Source organism: Pituophis catenifer, unplaced genomic scaffold (genome assembly GCF_029215685.1).
Source record: "Pituophis catenifer annectens isolate HBS135680 unplaced genomic scaffold, rPitCat1.0.hap2 SCAF_17, whole genome shotgun sequence".
Taxonomy (NCBI): domain Eukaryota; kingdom Metazoa; phylum Chordata; class Lepidosauria; order Squamata; family Colubridae; genus Pituophis; species Pituophis catenifer.
This window is the reverse complement of record NW_027256897.1, coordinates 10,508,071-10,533,677: the sequence shown is the minus strand read 5'-3', so window position 1 is coordinate 10,533,677 and position 25,607 is coordinate 10,508,071. Positions and strand designations below refer to the sequence as shown.

General features: G+C 44.4%; 1 protein-coding gene across 3 annotated transcripts in view; it reads left to right on the top strand.

Annotated features, from left to right (window-relative positions):
• The first annotated feature begins 4,265 nt into the window (after positions 1–4,265).
• Positions 4,266–25,607, top strand: part of NEK6 (NIMA related kinase 6) — a 93,147-nt gene continuing 71,805 nt past the window's right edge. For 2 of the 3 annotated variants that reach the window (XM_070955708.1, XM_070955707.1), the window contains exon 1: positions 4,266–4,518. The gene's annotated coding sequence lies outside the window, so the exon portion shown is untranslated. The remainder of the gene's footprint in view (positions 4,519–25,607) is intronic. The other variant, XM_070955706.1, reaches the window with a different exon arrangement.

Below are 25,607 nucleotides of genomic sequence, written 5' to 3'. Positions count from 1 at the left end.
TGCAAGGAAGCAAACATACGTAGCCCAAGTTTATTTATTTATTTATTTATTGGTTCAGTTTATATGCCGCCCTTCTCCGGAGACTCAGGGCGGCTTACAATGCTTTTAAGCAATAGCCTTCATAATTTTGTATATACCTGCTTAGTAGGGCTTCTGGCCCCCCCTTCCTAAGCGGTGTTCTTCTTTATACAAAGTCAGCTTATTGCCCCCACAATCCGGGTCCTCATTTTACCTACCTCGAAAGGATGGAAGGCGAAGTCAACCTTGAGCCTGGTGAGATTTGAACTCACAGTAACTGCAGGCAGCTGGCAACTTAAGTGCTACTTTTAACAATAGTTTAGTCTGCTGCGCCACCAGGTTCTCAGCTGTGGTCTGCAGAGCCCTGGGGGTGGGGGCTGTGATGTCATCACAAGGGGGTCTTCGAAGGCTTGAAGAAATGTTATGGTTTAAATCTTAGTTAAGTCTTGAGGATCCCTGGCCACATTTGGGAAAAAAATTCAGAGAAGAGCAACTAAGAGGATTAAAGGCCTGGAGACTAAAACATACCTGGGGCCTGGTAGCTCAGCAGACTGATAGCATTGTGATTAACACCAGCTGCCTGCAATTACTGCAAGTTCGAATCTCTCCAGGCTCAAGGTTGACTCAGCCTTCCATCCTTTCTAAGGTGGGTAAAATGAGGACCCAGTTTGTGGGGGCAATAAGCTGACTTTGTATAAATATACAAAAGTATGAAGGCTATTGCTTAGCGCATTGTAAGCCGCCCTGAGTCTCCGGAGAAGGGCGGCATATAAATCAAATTTTAAAAAAAAAGAAAAAAAAGAGAAAGAAAGGGAAAGAAGGAAGGAAGGAAGGAAGGAAGGAAGGAAGGAAGGAAGGAAAGAAAGAAAGAAAGAAAGAAAGAAAGAAAGAAAGAAAGAAAGAAAGAAAGAAAGAAAGAAAGAAAGAAAGAAAGAAAGAAAGGCTGACTTTGTATAAATAAACAAAAGTATGAAGGCTATTGCTTAATGCATTGTAAGCCGCCCTGAGTCTCCGGAGAAGGGCGGCATATAAATCAAATTTAAAAAAAAAAAGAAAAGAAAGAGAAGGAAGGAAGGAAGGAAGGAAGGAAGGAAGGAAGGAAGGAAGGAAAGAAAGAAAGAAAGAAAGAAAGAAAGAAAGAAAGAAAGAAAGAAAGAAAAGCTGACTTTGTACAAAATAGAACACCGCTGGGGGGGGCAAAAAGCCCTATTAAGCAGGTATATACAAAAGTATGAAGGCTATTGCTTAACGCATTGTAAGCTGCCCTGAGTCTCCGGAGAAGGGTGGCATATAAATCAAATTTAAAAAAAAAAGAAAAGAAAGAGAAAGAAAGAGAAAGAAGGAAGGAAGGAAGGAAGGAAGGAAGGAAGGAAAGAAAGAAAGAAAGAAAGAAAGAAAGAAAGAAAGAAAGAAAGAAAGAAAGAAAGAAAGAAAGAAAGAAAAGCTGACTTTGTATAAATCTACAAAAGTATGAAGGCTATTGCTTAGCGCATTGTAAGCCGCCCTGAGTCTCCGGAGAAGGGCGGCATATAAATCAAATTTTAAAAAAAAAGAAAAGAAAGAGAAAGAAAGAGAAAGAAGGAAGGAAGGAAGGAAGGAAGGAAGGAAGGAAGGAAAGAAAGAAAGAAAGAAAGAAAGAAAGAAAGAAAGAAAGAAAGAAAGAAAGAATAGCTGACTTTGTATAAATATACAAAAGGATGAAGGCTATTGCTGAGCGCATTGTAAGCCGCCCTGAGTCTCCGGAGAAGGGCGGCATATAAATCAAATCAAATCAAATAAATAAATAAATAAATAAATAAATAAATAAATAAATAAATAAATAAATACATACGAAACAATGGATGGAAACTGATCAAGGAGAGAAGCAACCTGGAATTAAAGAGAAACCTCCTGAGGACAATTAACCAGCGGAACAGCTTGCCACTAGAAGTAGTGGGTGCTGCATCCCTGGAGGTTTTTTTTAAGAAAAGACTGGACAGCCACTTGTCTGAAATGGTATGGGGTCTCCTGGTTGAGCATCGGGCTGGACTAGAAGACCTCCAAGGCCCCTTCCAGCTCTATCCTGTTCTATTCTTATTCTATTGCTTAACGCATTGTAAGCCGCCCTGAGTCTCCGGAGAAGGGCGGCATGTAAATCGAACCAATAAATAAATAGAGCCTTGATAGTACAGTGGTCTAAGCACCCTGTTATTAAGACCAGCTGCCTGCAATTACTGCAGGTTCGAATCTCGCCAAGGCTCAAGGTTGACTCAGCCTTCCATCCTTGCTAAGGTAGGTGAAATGAGGACCCAGTTTGTGGGGGCAATAAGCTGACTTTGTAAAAATATACAAAAGTATGAAGGCTATTGCTTAGCGCATTGTAAGCCGCCCTGAGTCTCCGGAGAAGGGCGGCATATAAATCAAATTAAAAAGAAAAAAAGAAAAGAAAGAGAAAGAAAGAGAAAGAAGGAAGGAAGGAAGGAAGGAAAGGAAGAAAGGAAAGGAAAGGAAAGGAAAGGAAAGAAAGAAAGAAAGAAAGAAAGAAAGAAAGAAAGAAAGGGAAGCTGACTTTGTATAAATATACAAAAGTATGAAGGCTATTGCTTGGCGCATTGTAAGCCGCCCTGAGTCTCCGGAGAAGGGCGGCATATAAATCAAATTAAAAAGAAAAAAAGAAAAGAAAGAGAAAGAAAGAGAAAGAAGGAAGGAAGGAAGGAAGGAAAGGAAGAAAGGAAAGGAAAGGAAAGGAAAGGAAAGGAAAGGAAAGGAAAGGAAAGGAAAGGAAAGAAAGAAAGAAAGAAAGAAAGAAAGAAAGAAAGAAAGGGAAGCTGACTTTGTATAAATATACAAAAGTATGAAGGCTATTGCTTGGCGCATTGTAAGCCGCCCTGAGTCTCCGGAGAAGGGCGGCATATAAATCAAATTAAAAAAAGAAAAGAAAAGAAAGAGAAAGAAAGAGAAAGAAGGAAGGAAGGAAGGAAGGAAAGGAAGAAAGGAAAGGAAAGGAAAGGAAAGGAAAGGAAAGGAAAGGAAAGAAAGAAAGAAAGAAAGAAAGAAAGAAAGAAAGAAAGAAAGGGAAGCTGACTTTGTATAAATATACAAAAGTATGAAGGCTATTGCTTGGCGCATTGTAAGCCGCCCTGAGTCTCCGGAGAAGGGCGGCATATAAATCAAATTAAAAAAAAAAAAAGAAAAGAAAGAGAAAGAAAGAGAAAGAAGGAAGGAAGGAAGGAAGGAAAGGAAGAAAGGAAAGGAAAGGAAAGGAAAGGAAAGGAAAGAAAGAAAGAAAGAAAGAAAGAAAGAAAGAAAGAAAGAAAGAAAGAAAGGGAAGCTGACTTTGTATAAATATACAAAAGTATGAAGGCTATTGCTTGGCGCATTGTAAGCCGCCCTGAGTCTCCGGAGAAGGGCGGCATATAAATCAAAATTAAAAAATAAATAAATAAATTCATTTAAAGGTGGGGGAAGAAAAGGTAATAACTTCTTTGGCCCAGCCTGCAACACCAGGGCTTCAGTGCAAATAACTGGAATAATAAGAATTGCTGGGTTGGGGGCAAGCCACCCCCTAAAACCCACAACTTCTTCGGGCGTTTTTTGTCTCTTCCGTTCCAGGGAAAAGCTCCAAGAGACCCTAACGAATCTAACAACAACAACAACAACAAGTGTCAATCTTTCATTCATCTTTTCCGAAACCTTTTTCCGGAAGTCCAAAAAGGCTACCTTTGTTGCAGAAACAAAACAACAAACAAACGGAAACAACCCTCCAAAAGAAACTCTGTTGCTTTCTCCGCAAACTTTCTCCGGTGCGCAAAAAGAAAACTTTTCTCTTTGCGCACCGAAGTTCAGGGGCCGTCGGCGCGTCCCCTAGAAGAGGGGAGGAGGGGGCTGCTTTGGAGATACCCCCCCCAGACCCAGACCCAGACCCGGGGGGGGGTCCCCGGCCTTCCCTCCCCCCACCCATAGGGGGAGGGGGGCCCCTCCAAGCCCCACAAAACCCGACCCCCCTTCCCGCGTCCTCGCGCCTGTGGCTTTGGAGACCGTGGAGGAGGGCGCGCAAAGGGAGCCCCCCCCCCCCGTGCCAACCGCCGCGGCCGAAGGCGCGGGAGCGCGCGCGCAAGGCTCCTCCTCCTCCTCTTCCTCCCCCCCTCCTTTCCTGGTGCCTGCGCGCTCGTTCCCGAGGCTAGAGAGACAGAGAGAGAGAGCAACGGCGGCCTGCGTGGCAGCTGGGGGGCCCCCGGAGTGGCCTCGGGAGCGCGCGTGGCTTGGCTTGCCTTGCGCGAGAGGCGCCCGGCCTGCCTTTTCCCCCCCCTCCCCCTCCCCCTCCCGCGGTGCGGGGGCGGGAGCGCGCGTCCGGCAGGACGGAGGGAGCAGCCAGCCAGCGCGGGGACGCGCGCGGGAGTGGGGCAACCTCGCGTCCGACTGCTGGAGAGCCCCGGCTGGAGCAACAGCAGAAACAGCAGCCGGAGGAGCAAAAGCAGAGGCGCCACCGGCGAAGGGGGCCCGAGGGCGCCCGGTTGGCAGGTAAGGAAGCCCTGGCTCGGGGTGGGGGGCAGGGGCTCTGGAGGCCCGTGGGGAGGGGGCACCCAGAGGCTGGCTAGCCACTCCCCCTCCCCCCCATCCCTGGGAGGAGGGGGCGTCCCCCCTTTTTCCCTTCTTCCAATCTCTCCCACCCACCCTGGAGACCCCCAGTTGGCGCAGCTCGGAGTTGAGTCCCCCCCACCTCCCCGAGTGAACGTTACAGGTCCGCGCGGCCCTCGGCGTGGGTGGCGGCCGAGGCTCGGGACGTCGCTCGTCCCCGAGACGGGCTCTGTGTCCCCACCAACCCCCCCCACCTCCACCCCTTGCAAGCAGCGTGGGCCCCGGGTCTTCCTCCCCTCCCCACAATGCCTCTCCTCCTCCTCCTCCTCCTTTTTTCTCCTCTGGCGCGTGGCTGGCCAGCCTTTTTTGAGGGGGGGGGCGTTTCCACGTCGGACTTGCTATGAGGTTTTTTTTTTTTTTTAACTCGAGTTTTTATTTTTATATTATTTATACATATCAAAGGCGTGAATAGGGTGATACCTGGGCGGGTAGCATACATTTTGATACAAATAGACATGATATTATTTGCTCATGGTTATTACATTTCAGGTTCATGGTTTCATATGGTTTAAACATACCTAATAGACTACCGCCCTTCAATTTTTAAACTCCCTTATTATTACATATATCTTGTTATATTAATATCTATCTTATCTATCATCTGTCTATCCATCTCTCTCTCTCTCTCTCTCTCTCTCTCTCTATCTATCTATCTATCTATCCATCCATACCTATCAGATAGATAGATATGGATGGATAGATAGATAGATATAGAGATCTATCTATCTATCTATCTATCTATCTATCTATCTATATCTATATCTATCTATCTATCTATCTATCTATCTATCTACCTTCCTACCTACCTACCTACCTATCTACCAGTATCTATCTATCTATCTATCTATCTATCTATCTATCTATCTATCTATCTATCTCTATATCTATCTCTCTATATCTCTCTATCTATATCTCTCTGTATTTCTCTATATCTATCTATCCATCCGTATCTATCTATCTATCTATCTATCTATCTATCTATCTATCTATCTATCTACCAGTATCTATCTATCTATCTATCTATCTATCTATCTATCTATCTATCTATCTATCTATCTACCAGTATCTATCTATCTATCTATCTATCTATCTATCTATCTATCTATCTATCTCTCTATCTCTCTCTATCTATATCTCTCTGTATTTCTCTATATCTATCCATCCGTATCTATCTATCTATCTATCTATCTATCATTCCCCTCTTAGTTCTATCTCTATTTTAACTTCCCACCCACCTCAACTTGTTTTGAGGTTTGAGCTTCGGCTTCGGTTGGAGGTTTGTTGGGGGGGGTGACTGCCCCTCTCCCCCACTGACCCCCTAAATTGCTTGGGGGGTTCCCGTGGAAGGGGGAGGGGCGTGACACATTGCCCTTTGGGGTCTGCGTGGGGAGTGGAGGGGAGGGGGAGGGCGAGGATTGAGAAGGCTGAGTGCCATTGGACCTGCTTTAACCCGCTTCCTGGACAGGTTCCTATCCTCAGCCAGGCCCGGGTCACTCACCCACTCACTCCCCCCAGAATCAAAATACTTCATCAGTTTGAATCTTGGGGGGGGGAGTCCTTGGGTGGGAAGCTTAGGGAGCAGCAGAGATGGTAGGTTGGGGGTCTCTGGCTTGGGTGGGGGCTTGCTTTGACACAGGCCCCCCTGCAGCCCAGACAGGACATTTCCACCTCCTCTCTGGAGCCCAGTTCCTCCTCTTCTCCTCCAGCTTCTCCCAGCAGAATCAGCAAGCAGGAAGGGCCACTCCAGGTGCCCTGGGGGCCCTAAGCCTGGGCCTAGAATGGCCCCCCTCCCCAGGCGAGGGGTGGCCCCCTGCTGCCTTTGGTTTAATAGAGATCTCCAGTATTTAGGCCACAGGACCTGCGTGGCTTCGGGAGGCCCCAGGCCTCACCTGCAGGGTTTCCCCTCGTCTTGCTGGGACAGGTTTCTCTTCATTCTTGTTACCCAAAGGTTGGGGTGGGTAGGATACCTTTCCTGGGTCTTGATTTATGCACATACGACACGGCAGGGAGATCTGTTTACACGCCTATTTTTTTTTTCTTTCTGGATTAGCCAAGTGCAGGAAGAAACTCCTCTGGTTAAATCGCTATAAACATTGTCTGTCTGTCGGATCTCTTATCTCCATGTGTCTGTCTGTCTGTCTGTCTATCTATTTATTATCTGTCTATATCTATCTATCTATCTATCTATTTATCTATCTATCTAATATCTTTGTCTTCTATCTAATCTACTATCTATATCTATCATTATCCATCTATCTAGTATCTCTCTTTCTGTCTAATCTCTATTATCTGTCTCTATCAATATCTATTATCTGTCTATCTCTATCTCTATCTATCTATCTATCTATCTATCTAATATCTTTGTTTGTCTTCTATCTAATCTATTATCTATCTATCTGTATCATTATCCATTTATCTAGTATCTCTACCTAATCTCTATTATCTGTCTCTATCAATATTTATCTAATATCTATTATCTGTCTATATCTATATCTATATATCTATATCTATCTATCTATCTATCTATCTATCTATCTATCTATCTATCTATCTATCTAATATCTTTGTCTTTTATCTAATCTATTATCTATCTAATCTATTATCTATCTAATCTATCTAGTATCCATCTATCTAGTATCTGTCTCTATCTAATCTCTATTATCTGTCTATCTATATCTATCTATCTATCTATCTAATATCTTTATGTCTGTCTTCTATCTAATCTATCTATCATTATCCATCTATCTAGTATCTGTCTCTATCTAATCTCTATTATCTGTCTCTATCTATCTATCTATCTATCTAATATCTTTGTTTGTCTTCTATCTAATCTATTATCTATCTATATCATTATCCATTTATCTAGTATCTCTACCTAATCTCTATTATCTGTCTCTATCAATATTTATCTAATATCTATTATCTGTCTATATCTATATCTATATCTATATCTATATCTATCTATCTATCTATCTATCTATCTATCTAATATCTTTGTCTTTTATCTAATCTATTATCTATCTAATCTATTATCTATCTAATCTATCTATTATCCATCTATCTAGTATCTGTCTCTATCTAATCTCTATTATCTGTCTCTATCTATATCTATCTATCTATCTATCTATCTATCTATCTATCTATCTATCTAATATCTTTGTCTGTCTTCTATCTAATCTATCATTATCCATCTATCTAGTATCTGTCTCTATCTAATCTCTATTATCTGTCTCTATCTATATCTATCTATCTAATATCTTTATGTCTGTCTCTCTAATCTCTTGTATCTATCTGTCTATCTTCTGCCTATCTAATCCTTCTCTCTCTCTCTTTCTCTCTCTCCCTCTCTCTCTCTCTCTCTCTCTCTCTCTCTCTCTCTCTCTCTCTCATCTATCTTGGGCTTCATTCTCTACACAGGCCCCTGCTGACTAACACTGTGTCTCTAGAACCATCACTTGCTGAAACCTCAAACTTCTTAGCAATAAACTTCAGCTTAATGTGAGGTTTTAGGAATGTGGTTACGGGCAACCACCCTTTTGGAATTTTTATGCCAACCCGTTTCCAACCTCCCCAATGTAAAACCAGAAATGATAGGTGGAAGTAAGCAAACGGGCCTCCAGAGTGGACTAGGCAAGTCACTCTGGATTTAAATAAAATCATTTAAATGGAATAAGGAGTCACCTCTGTGCTCTAGCTAGCCGCTCTTTCCCAGGGAGGGAGGTTAAAACGAGTTTGCAGGAACCCACCTTTCATAATAATTATTCTCATTTTGGATAGCAGCAGGAATACTGTAATTTTTTCTCTCTCTCCCCTTGTGTGTACTCTGCAAAAAGATACATATATATTGCATGTACCTGTATGGTTTATCTCCAGATAGTATAAATCAGGGGTGTCAAACTAGATGTTAAGTTTCCGAAAGATGCCCTAATTAATTCATGAGCCATGATCCAAACTTCAAAGGAAATATATTCATTTATTAGGAGCACCATTCCGGCAATACTCGGATGCAGTCAGGACTGATCCTCCGTAGATTTACGTTTCCCTATGACCCTGTCTCTCCCCTCCTCTCTGGCCATGTCATAAATCACATTCTCCAATTAACCACTTTGGCTGGCTGTGAAACCTAACACCCTCCTTCTGATTGCGGTCAAGAGGAATGTATGGGATTCACTTCAGTTCTCCCTCCCTCCTGCTCATGGCAACTTGAAAGCTTTGCAAGTTGACATTCGGCTCCCCTCACTTCCCGAGGGCGACCTGCACAAAGCAAAACAATTCGAGTACAGATGCAGAGTTTAGGGATGTGACTCCCCCACCACCCGCCCAACCAGGCTTGTTTGGATTTTCTGCATGAAATTTGGCTATAAGGCGATCAGCCTGGATGTTTCGACTCTTTACCCAAGATTTCTTCGAGGGCGGGATCAGCATTGTAGTCATCCTCCAAAGGCCAGCCCGGGGGGGGGGGGGGAAATGGGACAGATGCCTCCTACAAAAATATGTCGGCCAAAACGGAGTGGGTGGAGCTCACGCATGGGCCCACAGCATCCCGTTTTCGGCCTGGACAGCCTCCTGCAGCACTCTGCTGGCCAAAATGGGGTGTGTGGGGGCCACACATGACTCCCCATGCCCTGTTTTCACTAGCAGAGGCATCGTGGGCCAGTCATTTGCTATTTCCAGGCCGTCCCCATGGGCCAGATCTAAGCACCTCATGGGTTTTATCTGGCTCACAGGCCTTGAGTCTGACACCCCCTGATATAAATCTTATCCAGGGCAGTTCTTTTTTTTAATTCTAGGCTAAAATGGAAACGATGCTTTATCATTTAGAATTAGAATTCTTTCCCCCCCCTTTTTTTAAAGTGTTTTATTTTTATGTTTGAACAGACAATATTATTATTCATTATTCAGTGTGTCATCTGAGTACATATTTTTGTGCCATCTTCCTCCTTTACCATCATTTCCTTGCTACATTTCTACCTTTTTATTTATTTATTTATTTTATTTTATTTTATTTATATACCGCCCTTCTCCCGAAGGACTCAGGGCCGTGAACAGCCATAATAAAAACAATGTACAAAATAGAATTTAAAAGCAGATTAAAATTAAGAGCCTTGGTAGTACAGTGGTTTAATGCACCCTGTTATTAACACAGCTGCCTGCAATTTCTGCAGGTTCGAATCTTACCAGGCTCAAGGTCGACTCAGCCTTCCATCCTTTCTAAGGTAGGTAAATTGAGGACCCAGTTTGTGGGGGCAATAAGCTGACTTTGTATAAATATACAAAAGGATGAAGGCTATTGCTTAACGCACTGTAAGCCGCCCTGAGTCTCCGGAGAAGGGCGGCATATAAATCAAATTAAAAAAAAAAAATTAAATCATAGGCCGAATTTAAAACTCTCATTTTAAAACCAATTTTAAAACCCCCTTAAAACCAAATTAAAATTGTTTATCCCATCAGAGCGGCTTGCTGGAATAACAGGGTCTTCACTGCACGACGGAAGGCGCGGAGGTCGGGGATCCTTCGTATGTCCGGGGGTAATTCATTCCAGAGGGCAGGGGCCCCCACAGAAAAGGCTCTCCCCCTGGGGGTCGCCAGTCTACAAATTTAAAATTTACATTTTAATTTAATTTATTACAACATTTTTTTTCTTGCATGCATTTATATCAATTTTTATTATAGCTCATCTCTATCCATTGATAGAATTGCCCCCCGTATCCTGTAATACTCCGATGATCAAGTTATTGCTTTATCATTTCGAATTAGAATTCTTTATTGGCCAAGTGCGATTAGAGACACCCCAGGAATTTGTCTGCGGTGCATAAGCTCTCAGTGTGCACACAACTATAGTGATAGATCGTTATTCTGGTCGTTGTAAAAAATGCATACGTCAGAAAACCATAGATACAACACTTAGTGATGGTAATGGATCTGAAATAAATTTAAGAGATAATTCTGCAAATCTGAAGGCAGCTGGCTGTAGCCGTGGGCCATCGTCTCCAGCAAGTTTCTAGAAATTACCCGTACTTTTTGGAGTATAAGACGCACTTTGTTCCTCCCCAAAAGAGGGTGGAAATGTTAGCGCGTCTTATAGACCGAATGTGGCCATTTTTGGCCTCCCGAACCCCCCTCCCCAAGCGCGTCCCAAAAATGGGGCTCTTTTTTGCAAAAATGCGACCTGCAGAGGGTTTGGGAGGCCTGTAGAGTGCTCCTGGGGACTGGGGAGGGCAAAAACGGGACGGGTGGGACAGTGGTGAAATCCAATTTTTTTTACTACCAGTTCTGTGGGCGTGGCTTGGTGGGCATGGCAAGGGAAGGATACTGCAAAATCCCCATTCCCTCCCCACTCCTGGAGGAAGGATATTGCAAAATCCCCATTCCCTCCCCACTCCAGGGGAAGGATATATTGCAAAATCCCCATTCCCTCCCCACTCCAGGGGAAGGATATTGCAAAATCCCCATTCCCTCCCCACTCCTGGGGGAAGGATATTGCAAAATCCCCATTCCCACCCCACTCTGGGGCCAGCCAGAGGTGGTATTTGCCGGTTCTCCGAACTGCTCAAAATTTCCGCTACCGATTCTGCAGAACCTGCAAGAACCTGCTGGATTTCACCCCTGGGGTGGGGTGGGGGGTTTGGGAGGCCAAAAACGGGGCCATTTTTTGCAAAAACGGCATGCACAGAGGGTTTGGGAGGCCTGCAGAGTGCTCCTGGGGGCTGGGGAGGGCAAAATCTGGACGCGCGGAGGCCGAAAACTATTTTTCTTTCTTGTTTTCCTCTTTGAAATCTTGGTGCGTCTTACAGTCCGAAAAAATACGGCAATGGTGACAGAATCAGATCTCAGAGCTTTGCTTCCAAAAATTCCTCTTTCTTTTTGCAAGGGCCCTGAATTCTCTTAAAGCTTGTTTGGCAGGTTTAGTTAAAGACAAAAATCTTAAGAACCGAGAAAGGAATTGGTTTATATTGTAAAGTGGTGCCTTCTGAGTAAATTTCTCTAAATTGGGTACGGTAGAAGTATTTCTCTCCCCCTCCCCCTTTGACTAGGTGGCTCAGTGGCTAAGACGCTGAGCTTGTCGATCAGAAAGGTTGGCAGTTTGGCGGTTCGAATCCCTAGTAGAGGTCTCCTGTATGAGAGCAGGGGGTTGGACTAGATGACCTCCAAGGTCCCTTCCCACTCTGTTACTGTTACTTTCCTTCCTTCCTTCCTTCCTTCCTTCCTTCCTTCCTTCCTTCCTTCCTTCTCTTCTCTTCTCTTCTCTTCTCTTCTCTTCTCTTCTCTTCTCTTCTCTTCTCTTCTCTTTCCTTCCCTCTTCATTCTCCTCCTGGAAGGCTGAGTCAACCTTGAGCCTGGTGAGATTTGAACTTACAGTAATTGCAGACAGCTGGTGTTAATCACAATGCTATCAGTCTCAGCAGACTTCTCCCTTCTTTTCCCTTCCCTTCTTCCCTTCTTTTTTCCTTCCTTGCCCTCTTCCCATCTTCCCATCTTTTTTCTTTCTCTTTCCTCTTTCCCTTTCTCCTTTCCTTGTCCCTTCTTGCATCCTCAAATGCAGAACGGGAAACATTTCTCCTTTGGTTTTGTTATTATAGTTTGTTTTGCTAGCCCTCTGCCGGTGAAAACAGAGCTTGGGGGGGCCCGTGCGTGTCCCCCCCAGCTCCGTTTTCACTGGCAGAGGCACCGTGGGCCAGTCCTTCGACGTTTTCTAGGGCGGCCCCGCGAGCCGGATCCGACCCATGGACCTTGAGTTTGACACCTTTGCTCTAAATGCTCTCGGAAAAGGCATGAAAAGCCATGGATCCCATTATCTGTGGAGATTCTCAGTCATCCCAGATGATGATGATGATGATGATTATTATTATTATTATTATTTTATTTCTATACCGCCCTTCTCCTGCGGGACTCAGGGCGGTGTAAAGCCAAGATAAAACATTGCATATAAAATTTAAAAACAATTTAAAAAACAATTAAATAATTTCGGCCCAAAATATTAAAAACAACCCAATTAAAACCGAATTCAATTTAAAAACTGAGAGGATGGGATCAAGCCAGCCCAGCTAGATGGAATAAGTGTGTTTTCAGGGCCCGACGAAAAGTCTGGAGGTCTGATATCGTGCGTATCTCAGGGGGTAGGTCGTTCCAGAGGGCGGGTGCTGCCACAGAGAAGGCTCTCTCCCTGGGGGTCGCCAGCCGGCACTGTCTGGCCGACGGCACCCTGAGGAGGCCCTCTCTGTGCGAGCGAACCGGTCGGTGGGAGGCTATTGGCGGCAGAAGGCGGTCTCGCAGATACCCCGGCCCTAAACCATGGAGCGCTTTAAAGGTGGTCACCAACACCTTGAAGTGCACCCGGAAGACCACAGGAAGCCAGTGCAGCTCGCGCAGGAGAGGTGTCATATGTGAGCGCCCCGTCGCTCCCATAATCCCCCGTGCGGCCGCATTCTGGACTAACTGTTGCCTCCGGGTGCACCCCAAGGGGAGCCCCATGTAGAGAGCATTGCAGTAGTCCAGGCGGGAAGTGACGAGTGCTTGAGTGACCGTGCGTAGGGAGTCCCGATCCAGAAAGGGGCGCAACTGGCGTTTCAGGCGAACCTGATAAAAAGCCCCCCTGGCCACGGCCGTGTCCCCTCCCATTGGATCCCACTGTCTTGTATTCTTTGATTAACAAGGCTGAAGGAGAGACATTGCTCTTGTCTAGGAGATCATCTCTTCGTCTCACCTCCGTGCAGCGGCTGGTTGCAGAGGTGGATTTCATATAATTTTTTTCCACCGGTTCACCGCACGCTGAAAATTTGAGCTCGCTTCGCTCTCTCTCTCGTGCCTTCCGTGCATGTGACCCACCTTTCGTGCATGCTTTTTGCTCGCGTGGGTGGCTTGCACGCATGCGTGCGGTTTAGAAAATGTGTCTGAATAGGACAGCATAGCGCCGGGGCAGGTGAGCTCGCAGGTCGCCATTACCGCTTTGCCTGAACCAGCTGTATCCCACCACTGGCCGGTTGTGGTACTCCGTGGGAGTTATTGCAAGACCGGTGCGTGCTTGAAATGTCGCTCATGTTTGCTCACCGACTCGTGTGTTTTTGTATCAGCATGCATAATAATAATAATAATAATAATAATAATAATAATAATAATAATAATAATAATAATAATAATAATAATAATTTTGAAGAAGATGAACTGTGGATACGAACTTGCAAAGAAAGGACTGAAAATCTCGCACTTGATGTACATGGATGATTTGAAGCTGTTTGGTAAAACAAAAGCTGAACTGAATTTATTAATTGAAAACACAAAAGAATTCAGCCAAGACATTGGTATGCAGTTTGGAATTGACAGATGTGCAACAATAGCAACCAAAGCAGGCAAGATCATAGAAGAGGATGGAATAGAACTAGAGAATGAAGAAATGATAAAGGCAGTAAAATCAGAAGAAGGCTACAAGTACTTGGGGATTTTAGAAGCCTCTGACTTAATGCATAATAAAGTCAAGGAATTAACTTCAGCCAAGTACATTTGGCGAATTTGTAAGATATTAATGTCCAAATTGAGTGGAGGAAACATCATAAAAGCCATAAATACCTGGGCTATACCTGTGATTAGATACTCTGCAGGAATAATTGACTGGACCCAGATGGAGTTAGACAATTTGGACAGAAAAACAAGGAAGCTTATGACAATGAATCATGCCTTGCACCCTAAAAGTGATGTTGACCGATTATATTTACCAAGAGCAGAGGGTGGTCGAGGACTCCTACAAGTAAAGCAGACTGTGGAAGAAGAAAAATGCAGCTTGAATGATTACATCCAGAAAAGTGAAGAACCAATGATTAAGGAAGTAAATAAAGGAGGCCTTTTAAAGACAACTAAAACAAAAGCAGAATATAATAAAGAAGTAATTGAGCAGCGAGCTGAAAATTGGAAACACAAAGCTCTGCATGGCCAATACTTGAAAAGTATTGAAGGCAAAGCTGACCAGAAACTAACTTGGAACTGGTTAAGATCAGGAGTACTGAAAAAAGAAACTGAAAGCTTTATTTTGGCAGCTCAAGAACAAGCCCTAGCCACAAACTGCATGAAGGCAAAAATTCAACATGTTACCACCAACAGCAAATGCCGCCTCTGCAATGAAAAAGATGAGACAGTCGACCACCTGATCAGTGGGTGCAGCAAAATTTCACAAACTGACTACCTACAACACCATGACCGTGTTGCTAAAATCATTCACTGGAAATTGTGCCAGAAGTTTGGATTTGAGTACAGCAAAAACCACTGGGAACATCAGGTTGAGAAAGTTTTAGAGAATGAAAAACTCAAGATCTTGTGGGACTTTAGGATTCAGACTGACAGGCACTTGGTCCACAACACACCTGACATAACAATAGTTGAAAAGAAAAAAGTATGGTTCATTGACATTGCAATACCTGGTGATGCACGAATTGAAGATAAGCAGCAAGAAAAAATCACAAAGTACCGGGACTTGCAACTTGAAGTTGAGCGACTGTGGAAAAAGAAATCGTGTGTTGTCCCGATTGTAATTGGAGCCCTCGGAGCAATACCCAAAGGGCTACCCCGCTATTTAGAAATTCTAAATTTGCCGGACTTGAACATTTTGACTCTACAAAAAACCACCTTACTCGGAACAGCTTACATCCTCCGACGATACCTTAACAGTTCCTAGGTCCTTGGTTAGGACTGGAGCTGCTGAGCTATTAACCACCCTCAAAGGCTGTGAATGTCACTAAAGATTTATTATTATTATTATTATTATTATTATTATTATTATTATTATTATTATTATTATTATTTGGAATTAGTGCTTCTGTCTCCACTTCTGACAGACCTCAAAATAGAAGAAGTAGAAGGAAAGTTTGAGATTCTCCTGCGTGTTTTGGATCTCTCTATCTTAACTTTCCAGCGAAGGGGACCTTGTGTAGCCTGTTTATTTGTGGCTGTCATGTCTTTGGGTTGTGTGATCATTGGGGAGTCAGCCCTTGTTGCTCTCCTGAGCTGCTCCCATGAATACGATTATGGTAGGAGTTGCGCGTCGGTACAAGGAGAGCAAAACAACCTGTCCTGGGTTTGACTGAAGTTGTACTGATGATGTTACCTGGTTGAGTAATTAAACCTCTGCAAGAAAACAAACAAGAGAGCCCCATGGGACCCAGTCCTCTTCCTCCTCTTCCGCCTCCTCCTTTCCTCCCTTCTAGCACTGATGAGGTTACCTAGTTGGGTAATGAAACGTTTGCAAGAAAAGGTCAGTGCTACTGTATATAAACAGGGAGCAAGGCCCATTCAATAGCACTGATGAAGTTACCTAGATTGCTAATGAAACTAAGTCTGCGCTACTATTAATCTTCTCATCGTTCCCATCACCCATCTCCTCCCACTTATGACTGTAACCTTGTTGCTGGTATCCTTACAATTTATATTGACTGTTTCCTATTATGATTTGATGGCTTAACAGTACCCTATGACTATCATTAAGTGTTGTACCTTACGATTCTTGACGAATGTATCTTGTCTTTTATGTACACCAAGAGCGTATGCACCAAAGACAAATTCCTGTGTGTCCAATCACACTTGGCCAATAAAGAATTCTATTCTGTTCTGTTCCGTTCCGATCCTATCCTATCAGTGGTGGGTTCCTCCCGGTTCGGCCCGGTTCGGCTGAGCTGGTAGCGGTGACGATATGATGTCACCGAACCGGTTCTCCCCCCCTCCCACTCCCCCACCCACCCACGTTATTCTTACCTTTTATTTGGTCCCACCCCCAATCTATTGCTGCCTCCTGAGTCCCAGCTGATGACTAGAGGGAAAAAAAGTGTTTAAACTCTTGCCGCGGGGCTTCAAAGGGCCGCCCTACAGCTGATCAGTGTTCAAAGCAAACAAATGAGTCGGGTCGTAAGTGCAAGGACTGGTCGTAAGTGCAAGGACCTTCCGGAAATGACTCTGACCAGCTAGCCACGCCCACCTAGTCACATGACCTCCAAGCCACACCCACAAAATAAGCCACGCCCACAGAACTGGTAGTAAAAAAATTTAGAACCCAGCCCTGTATCCTCTCCTCTCCTCTCCTCTCCTCTCCTGTTCTATTCTAAACATCTGCAAGAAAACAGCCAAGTTCAGAGAGCATCAAAAAACCCACAGTCATCCTCCTCCTCCTCCTCCTCCCTTCTAGCACTGATGATGTTACTTAGTAGGGTAAGGAAACGTCTACCACAAACAACCAGACTCGGAGACCACCAGGGATGCCTCATTTCAACCCTCATTTCAAACTGAGCCTTGGTGGCGCAGTGGACTAAGTGCTGTTAAAAGTAGCACTTAAGTTGCCAGCTGCCTGCAATTACCGCGAGTTCGAATCTAACCAGGCTCAAGGTTGACTCAGGCTTCCATCCTTCCGAGGTAGGTAAAATGAGGACCAGGATTGTGGGGGCAATAAGCTGACTTTGTATAAAAAAAGAACACCGCTTAGGGGGGGCTGAAAGCCCTACTAAGCAGGTATATACAAAAGTATGAAGGCTATTGCTTAACGCCTTGTAAGCCGCCCTGAGTCTCCGGAGAAGGGCGGCATATAAATCGAACCAATAAATAAATAAATAAATAAACCCTGGGCTACGAATGTTTGCTTCCTGTGTGAGGAAGTGCTAAGGAAGCACCCTTATATCTCATAGCTCCAAAGTCTGGAACTGTTTGTTAGTCTTACTTTAGAAAGCCCACCTGTGTTTAGTTACACCTGTGTGGAAACCTCTTGCTACAGAGATGGAAAAAAATCACCTTTGGGGGTGTTGTGACAGAGCTGTGCAGGGCGAAGAGATTTTATTTCCTACATCTCCCAGGGTGAAAAGCCACTCAGGCATCCATCCGTGTGCCTCTTCCTGGAAAGCAGCAATCCAGCAGGCCACGGTAGTTCTGAACTCACACAGGGCTCAAAACACAACAGGATTCTCTCCTTGTGAATGTTTTTTTTTTAGTTTCCATCAGTCTCTCTCTCTCCTGGGTATCGGTGGGGAACTCAGGGGTAAACAAGCAGGCTCCGTGTTGTAATTACTTGTTGTGAAAAAAGGATCTCCGGAGATCGCAGTTCATTTCATATTTACTTCTCAGCCTTCCCAACAGCAGCGGAGATATGAAGCATGCATGTTAAATGTTGCACGTGACGGAAGGAGAGAGGGGAAAGGAGAGAGGGAAATGGATGGAAGCAGAGGAGAAGGAGAAAGGGAAGTGGAGGAGCGTAGAGGGGAGAGGAGGAGAGGAAAAGGGAGGAGAGGGAAAGAGAGGGGAAAGGAGAGAGGGAAATGGATGGAAGCAGAGGAGAAGGAGAGACGGAAGAGGAGAAGAGGAGAGAGGAGAAGGGAGAGGAGGAGAGGAAAGGAGAGAGGGAAATGGATGGAAGCAGAGGAGAAGGAGAGACGGAAGAGGAGAAGGGAGAGGGAAGGAGAAAGGGGAAAGGAGAGAGGGAAATGGATGGAAGCAGAGGAGAAGGAGAAAGGGAAGTGGAGGAGCGTAGAGGGGAGAGGAGGAGAGGAAAAGGGAGGAGAGGGAAAGAGGGGAAAGGAGAGAGGGAAATGGATGGAAGCAGAGGAGAAGGAGAGACGGAAGAGGAGAAGAGGAGAGAGGAGAAGGGAGAGGAGGAGAGGAAAGGAGAGAGGGAAATGGATGGAAGCAGAGGAGAAGGAGAGACGGAAGAGGAGAAGGGAGAGGGAAGGAGAAAGGGGAAAGGAGAGAGGGAAATGGATGGAAGCAGAGGAGAAGGAGAAAGGGAAGTGGAGGAGCGTAGAGGGGAGAGGAGGAGAGGAAAAGGGAGGAGAGGGAAAGAGAGGGGAAAGGAGAGAGGGAAATGGAAGCAGAGGAGAAGGAGAGATGGAAGAGGAGAAGAGGAGAGAGGAGAAGGGAGAGGAGGAGAGGAAAGGAGAGAGGGAAATGGATGGAAGCAGAGGAGAAGGAGAGACGGAAGAGGAGAAGAGGAGAGAGGAGAAGGGAGAGGGAAGGAGAAAGGGGAAAGGAGAGAGGGAAATGGATGGAAGCAGAGGAGAAGGAGAAAGGGAAGTGGAGGAGCGTAGAGGGGAGAGGAGGAGAGGGAAAGGGAGGAGGGGGAAAGAGGGGAAAGGAGAGAGGGAAATGGATGGAAGCAGAGGAGAAGGAGAGACGGAAGAGGAGAGAGGAGAAGGGACAGGGAAGGAGAGGGGAAAGGAGAGAGGGAAAGGGATGGAAGCAGAGGAGGAGAGAGGGAAGGAGAGGGAAGTGGAGAAGAGGAGAGGGGAGAGGAGGAGAGGAAAAAGAAGGAGAGGGAAGTAGGGGAAAGGAGAGAGATAAGTACATAGAATGATATGGTACAATTATGAAAATAATGGTTACAACTATGACATACAACATGTATTTAAAAGAGAGTGTAAGGTAGGAAAAGGGATGCGGTGGCTCGGTGGCTAAGACCCTGAGCTTGTCGACTGAAAGGTCGGCAGTTCAGCGGTTCGAGTCCCTGGGGCCATGGAATGGGGTGAGTTCCCACGACTTGTCCCAGCTTCTGCCAACCTAGCAGTTCAAAAGCATGTAAAAAAATGCAAGTAGAAAAATAGGGACCACCTTTGGTGGGAAGCTAACAGCGTTCCGTGCACCTTTGGCGTTGAGTCATGCCGGCCACATGACCACGGAGACGCCTTCGGACAGCGCTGGCTCTTCAGCTTTGAAACGGAGATGAGCACTGCCCCCTAGAGTCGGGAACAACTAGCACACATGTGCGAGGGGGAACCTTTACCTTTATAAGGTAGGATTAAGAGAACACTGGTTATAATCAGGGTGTATAATATTATGTATACTTAAAAAGGACTGGATACAGCCAGTACACTACCGTTGGAAAAACTGGAAACGTGATGTATTATAAAGAAAAATGTGTAATACAAATATACAAATATTTTTTTTTTTAAAAAAATAAATTTTGCACATTCTCGCGGAGTACACACACACAAAAATATGTTTCCCCGATTCTGTGGGCTAAGCCATCTGATCGGGCAGATTCCTGCCAGGGAAGGAAAAAAAAAATATGCAAAGTGGGGGGGATGGGTCAGAAGAATTTTGTTCTTGGTTGGGTGGCTAGCGCAGAAGAGAGAAGCATTGTTTCAACAAGAAGAACAAACCCGCGCCCCCCCCCTTCTTGCAAAATGGCAAAACTTCCCCCCTCCCTCCTATTTCTTGGCAAAAAGCAGCTTTGATTTTTGTGGCACAGTCCGGTTCGTTCCTGCAAGATATTTCTCCTCTTTTTCCAAACCCAGCTTTGTCCTTTTGGAAAATAAAGCTTTTGCAGCCTTTCGAAAACGGAAAATAAGCTTTTGCAGCGTTCTCCAAGGACAGGCAAACCTTAAAAGGTGTGTGTGACACAACACGAGACATAACAACTATTTTGCAATTGAGAAGCTGAGGCCTCTTTCTCGCTTTCTTCATTAAAGCGTCCGTTTCTGACCGCAGCTCGCTCCGCCGAACGGGGCGATGTTGCGAGGAACCTAACGGCACCTTGTTTAAAATCCCTCTTAGTTAGACTTTTATCAAACCTTGTTGTCTAAAACGAAGCTGCTAATGTTCAGTTCCTGCTTGTTATAACAGAGTAACAGAGTTGGAAGGGTCCTTGGAGGTCTTTTAGTCTGACCCCCCCCCCCCGCTCAGACAGGAGATTCGGTACCATTTCAGACAAATGGTCTGAGCCTTGGTGGCGCAGCAGACTAAAGCACTGTTAAGTAACACCAGCTGCCTGAAATTACTGCAAGTTCAAATCTCACCAGGCTCAAGGTTGACTCAACCTTCCATCCTTCCGAGGTAGGTAAAATGAGGACCCGGATTGTGGGGGCAATAAGCTGACTTTGTACAGAAAACCGCTTGGGGGGGAGGGGCAAAAGCCCTATTAAGCAGGTATATACAAAAGTATGAAGGCTATTGCTTAACGCATTGTAAGCCACCCTGAGTCTCCGGAGAAGGGCGGCATATAAATTGAACCAATAAATACAATAACTAAATAAATGGTGGTCCAATCATTTCTTAAAAATTTCCAGCATTGGAGCATTCATTCTTTTTTTTAAAAAAAAAACAAGTTTTATTATTTTTTTTTCTTTTCTCCTCTCCCACGTTCACGCACATCTTTCTTTTCTTTTTTTTTTGAACACTTTTTTGAAGTGTTGGTCGTTTCTTATCTTATACAATTAGTCAAATTCAAATGCATTTTACTCAATTACAATTTTTGTCAATATTGTATTCCCCCTCTCCTTTTTTTGAATATACCTCAGTATTTTTATACTTGCATACATAAACATCATCTTCTTTTATCCCTAAATTCTAACTTTACTATTTATACATATTTGTCCTCTTTTATTCTTAAACAATTCATATATTTTCTTAATATATTTACATTTGTTTGTTCAGAGCTGCCTTTCTTCCACTTCATCTTTTCTATTGTAAGCAATCTTTCTCCTCAAACCTAGCCTCTCCCTCTTCTCCTTCCAACTTTCTTTCCCCACCTCCTTCTTCTCTTCTCGACTTCCCCTTCCCTTCTCCTTCTCCTCCTCTCTTCCTCCCTGTCTTACCTTCTCTCCTGCTCTACTTTCCCTTCCCTTCCCTCTGCCATCCCTCTCTCTCCTTCCTCCTTTTGGAGCATTCATTCTGGAGGCAAGTTGTTCCACTGGTTGATTGTTCCCACGGTCAGGAAATTAAACTCTCAATGTACAGAAAGAAAAAAATAAAATATATTCGTCAAGAATCATAAGATATAACACTTAGTGATAGTCATAGGATATTAATAAGCAATCAAAATCATACTAGGAAACAACAAAATATAAGTTGTAAAGATACAAGCAGCATGGATATAGCCATAAGTGGGAATAGAGTAGAGTAGAGAGTAGAGTAGAGTAGAGTAGAGTAGAATAGAATAGAATAGAATAGAATAGAATAGAATAGAATAGAATAGAATAGAATAGAATAGAATAGAATTCTTTATTGGCCAAGTGTGATTGGCCAAAGGAATTTGTCTTGGTGCATACGCTCTCGATGTACATAAAAGATGCATTTGTCAAGAATCATAAGGTACAACACTTAATGATAGTCATAGGGAACAAATAAGCAATCAAATCATATTAGGAAACAGTTAATATAAATCATAAGGATACCAGCAACAAGGTTACAGTCATGCAGTCATAAGTGGGAGAAGATGGGTGGTGGGAACGATGAGAAGATTAATAGTAATGCAGACTTAGTGAATAGTTTGACAGTGTTGAGGGAATTATTTGTTTAGCAGAGTGATGGCGTTTGGGGAAAAATCTGTCCTTGTGTCTAGTTGTTCTGGTGTTTTGAGGATAGGAGTTGAAACAATTTATGTCCAGGATGCGAGGGGTCTGTAAATATTTTCCCAGCCCTCTTTTTGACTCGTGCAGTATACATTTGTTTCATATTTTTTATTAGTTAATCAAAACATAAAGTACAGAAATACATAGAAAAATGGAAATAATGGGAGAAAAGGGGGAAGAGGAAAAAATGTAGGTTGAGAAGGAAAAGGAAAGCATTGACTTTTGGAGTCTTATTTCTTTTGGAGAAATAGAACAAGGTGTAATAACAGATAAACCTCAATGTTTTACTTTTACGTAATAATATATATATATTAGCCGTTTTTATAATAACAAACCTATCTAATTAGCAAAAACCGAAGTTTCATTCCCCCACCCCCACTTTCAAGCTCAAAAGTCCAGAAGCGGTTTCCAAGTAGGAAATATATATATATATATATATATTTGTTTTCTTTCGCTTTAATCCAGAGGTCTTCAAACTTGGCAGCTTTAAGACTTATGGACTTCAACTCCCAGAATTCTCCAGCCTGGAGAATTCTGGGAGTTGAAGTCCACAAGTCTTAAAAGCTGCCAAGTTTGAAGACCTCTGCGCCATCTCTGCTAACTCCATCCATTTTTTTGCAGCCATTTGTGCGTTGTGGGAATCAAGATAGGATGTGAATTCTTGGCCCAGCCTGGGGTGTGTGGTGGGGGTCTGGGGGTCAGGTGGAAACCCCCCCACCCACCCTGAGGGCTGCAGGTAGTCCGTTTTCCGGAAGGCTGTGCTGCTGATTCGCCTCTTAATTATTTTTATTTTCATCTCTTGGTTTATTCAACGAGAAATGCCTGCCAGGTTCTGGAACCGCCATTCGTTGTGCATTTCCAAGGAAGAAATTTGTTGGGCTGCTCAGGCAGCGCATGTCATTGTGCACCCAAAGACATTTTTCCTGGGACGTATCGGGAACAGCCCTTCTGCTTGCCCGGGCCTGTCTGTGAGTCAGAAGCTTCCCTCTGTCTCAAGGGGCCGGGCCGGGCCGGGCAAAGGGGGGGGATTGCTCAAGTTGAGAATTTCCCCTTGGCTTCTGCTACCTGGATTTGTCTCATAAGAAGGACTCTGAGCGTCTGCCTGCCAAGTGGAAGGAACAGTTAAAAAGAAAGGCAGGTGTTACAGGGAAGAAAGGAAGACAGAGAAAAGAAAGAAAGAAAGAAAGAAAGAAAGAAAGAAAGAAAGAAAGAAAGAAAGAAAGAAGAAGAAGAAGAAGAAAGAAAGAAAGAAAGAAAGAAAGAAAGAAAGAAAGAAAGAAAGAAAGAAAAAGAGAGAGAAAAGAAAAAGAAAGAAAGAAAGAGAAAGAGAGAAAAAGGGAGGGAGAAGGAAGGAGTTGGGAATGAGAAGAGAAGAAAGGAAAGGAAAGGGGGAGGGAGGGAGGAAGGAAGGAAAGAGCTGGGAATGAGAGGAAGGAAAGAGAAGGAAGGGAAGGAAGGGAAGGGAAAAAGGAAAGGAAAAGAAAGGAAAGAGGAAAAAGGAAAAAGGAAAGGGGGAGGGAGGGAGGGAGGAAGCAAAGTGCTGGGAATGAGAGGAAGGAAAGAAGGAAGGGAAGGGAAGGAAAAGAAAGGAAAGAGAGAAAAGGAAAGGAAAGGGGAGGGAGGGAGGAAGCAAAGTGCTGGGAATGAGAGGAAGGAAAGAGAAGGAAGGAAAGGAAAATCTATCTATCTATCTATCTATCTATCTATCTATCTATCTATCTATCTATCTATCTATCTATCTATCTGTTTTGTCTATCTGACTTACCTATTTATCCGTATCTCTATATTTATCTAAGAGCCATTATGGCGCAGGGGTTAGAATGCAGCATTGCAGGCTAACTCTGCTGACCGCCAAGAGTTCAATCCTGACCGGCTCAAGATTGATTCAGCCTTCTGTCCTTCCGAGGTCAGTAAAAGGACCCAGATGGTTGGGGGCCAGAGGCTGACCCTGTAAACCGCTTAGAGAGGGCTGCAAAGCCCTGTGAAGCGGCATATAAGTCTAAGGGCCAAGTTCTGTTGCTATTGCCCAACGTTCTTGTTAATGTTCATATGTTATGCCACAAAATAGTATATTACAATATGGAGAATTGTCTTTTTTAAGTTTCATCCCAGTGCAAATTAATTCAAGATTCAGTTTCTTAGAAAAACCTCCCTCTGTTCCTTCTACCACTTGCGGTCTGCCACGGTCCTGACCAGTTTCCTGCTTCCGGTGGTAGGGTTTTTTTTTTTTTTTTCCAGAGTCCTCATTATTATTTTTAATTCTGTGCTCCTACGGAATCTCTTTAAGGGGGGGGGGGAACAGTTGCTTGTCCGTTGTTCAATTTATATTTATTTCACCAGGGCTGGTAGTTTTAAATCTGCAGCGGGAATGGGTTGTGGCAGTTACCCACCTCCGTCGAGTGAGACCAGTTTTAAGGTTGGCATCAATTGCCAGATTATTTCTGGGTGCCAGTTTAAGAGCTGTATGGCCTTCCTTCCTTCCTTCCTTCTTCCCTTCCCTTCTCTCTTTTTTTTTCCTTACCTCTTTCTTTCTTTCTTTCTTTCTTTGTCCTTCCCTTCCTCTTCTGCTTCCTTCCTTCCCTCCCTCCCACTTTTCCCTTCCACCTCATTTCCCCTTCCCTCTTCTCTTCTCTTCCCTTCCTCTCTCTCTCTTTCTTTCTTTCTACTTCCCTTCCTCTTCCTTCCCTCCCTCTCCTCCCTTCCTCTCTCTTTCTTTTTTCTTTCCTTACCTCTTTCTTTCTTTCTCCTTCCTTTCCTCTTCTGCTTCCCTCCCTCCCTCCCTCCCTCCTTTCTCTTCCACCTCATTTCCCCTTCCTTCCTCTCTTCCCTTCCTCTCTCTCTCTCTCTCTTTCTTTCTGTCTTTCTTTCTCTTCTGCTTCCTTCCTTCCTTCCCTCCCTCCCTCCCTTCTCTTCCACCTCATTTCCCCTTCCTTCTTCCCTTCTTCTCTCTTTCTCTTTCTTTCTGTCTTTCTCCTCTTCTGCTTCCTTCCCTCCCTCCCTCCCTCCTTTCTCTTCCACCTCATTTCCCCTTCCTTCCTCTCTTCCCTTCCCCCCTCTCTCTCTCTTTCTTTCTTTTTGTCTTTCTTTCTCTTCTGCTTCCTTCCTTCCTTCCCTCCCTCCCTTCTCTTCCACCTCATTTCCCCTTCCTTCTTCCCTTCTTCTCTCTTTCTCTTTCTTTCTCTTTCTCCTCTTTTGCTTCCTTCCCTCTCATTTCCACCTCATTTCCCCTATCTTCCTCCCTTCCCTTCCTCTCTCTCTCTCTCTTTCTTTCTGTCTTTCTCCTCTTCTGCTTCCTTCCCTCCCTCCCTCCCTTCTCTTCCACTTCATTTCTCCTTCCTCCCTTCCCTTCCTCTCTCTCTCTCTCTCTCTTTCTTTCTGTCTTTCTTTCTCTTCTGCTTCCTTCCCTCCTTCCCACCTTTCTTCCTTCCCTCCCTCCCTTCTCTTCCATCTCATTTCCCCTTCCTTCCTTCCTTCCTTCCTTCCCTCCCTCCCCTTTCTTTATTTCTTCCTTCCTTTCTCCTTCCTTTCCTCTTCTGCTTCCTTCTCTCCTCTCCCCTCCCCTTCCTCCCTCCCTTCTTCCCTAACCACCCATCTCCTTTTAACTTTTGAGGCATGCCTAGGACAAGCAATCTCCTGGCAGAACCTGGAGAACCTCACCATAAAACC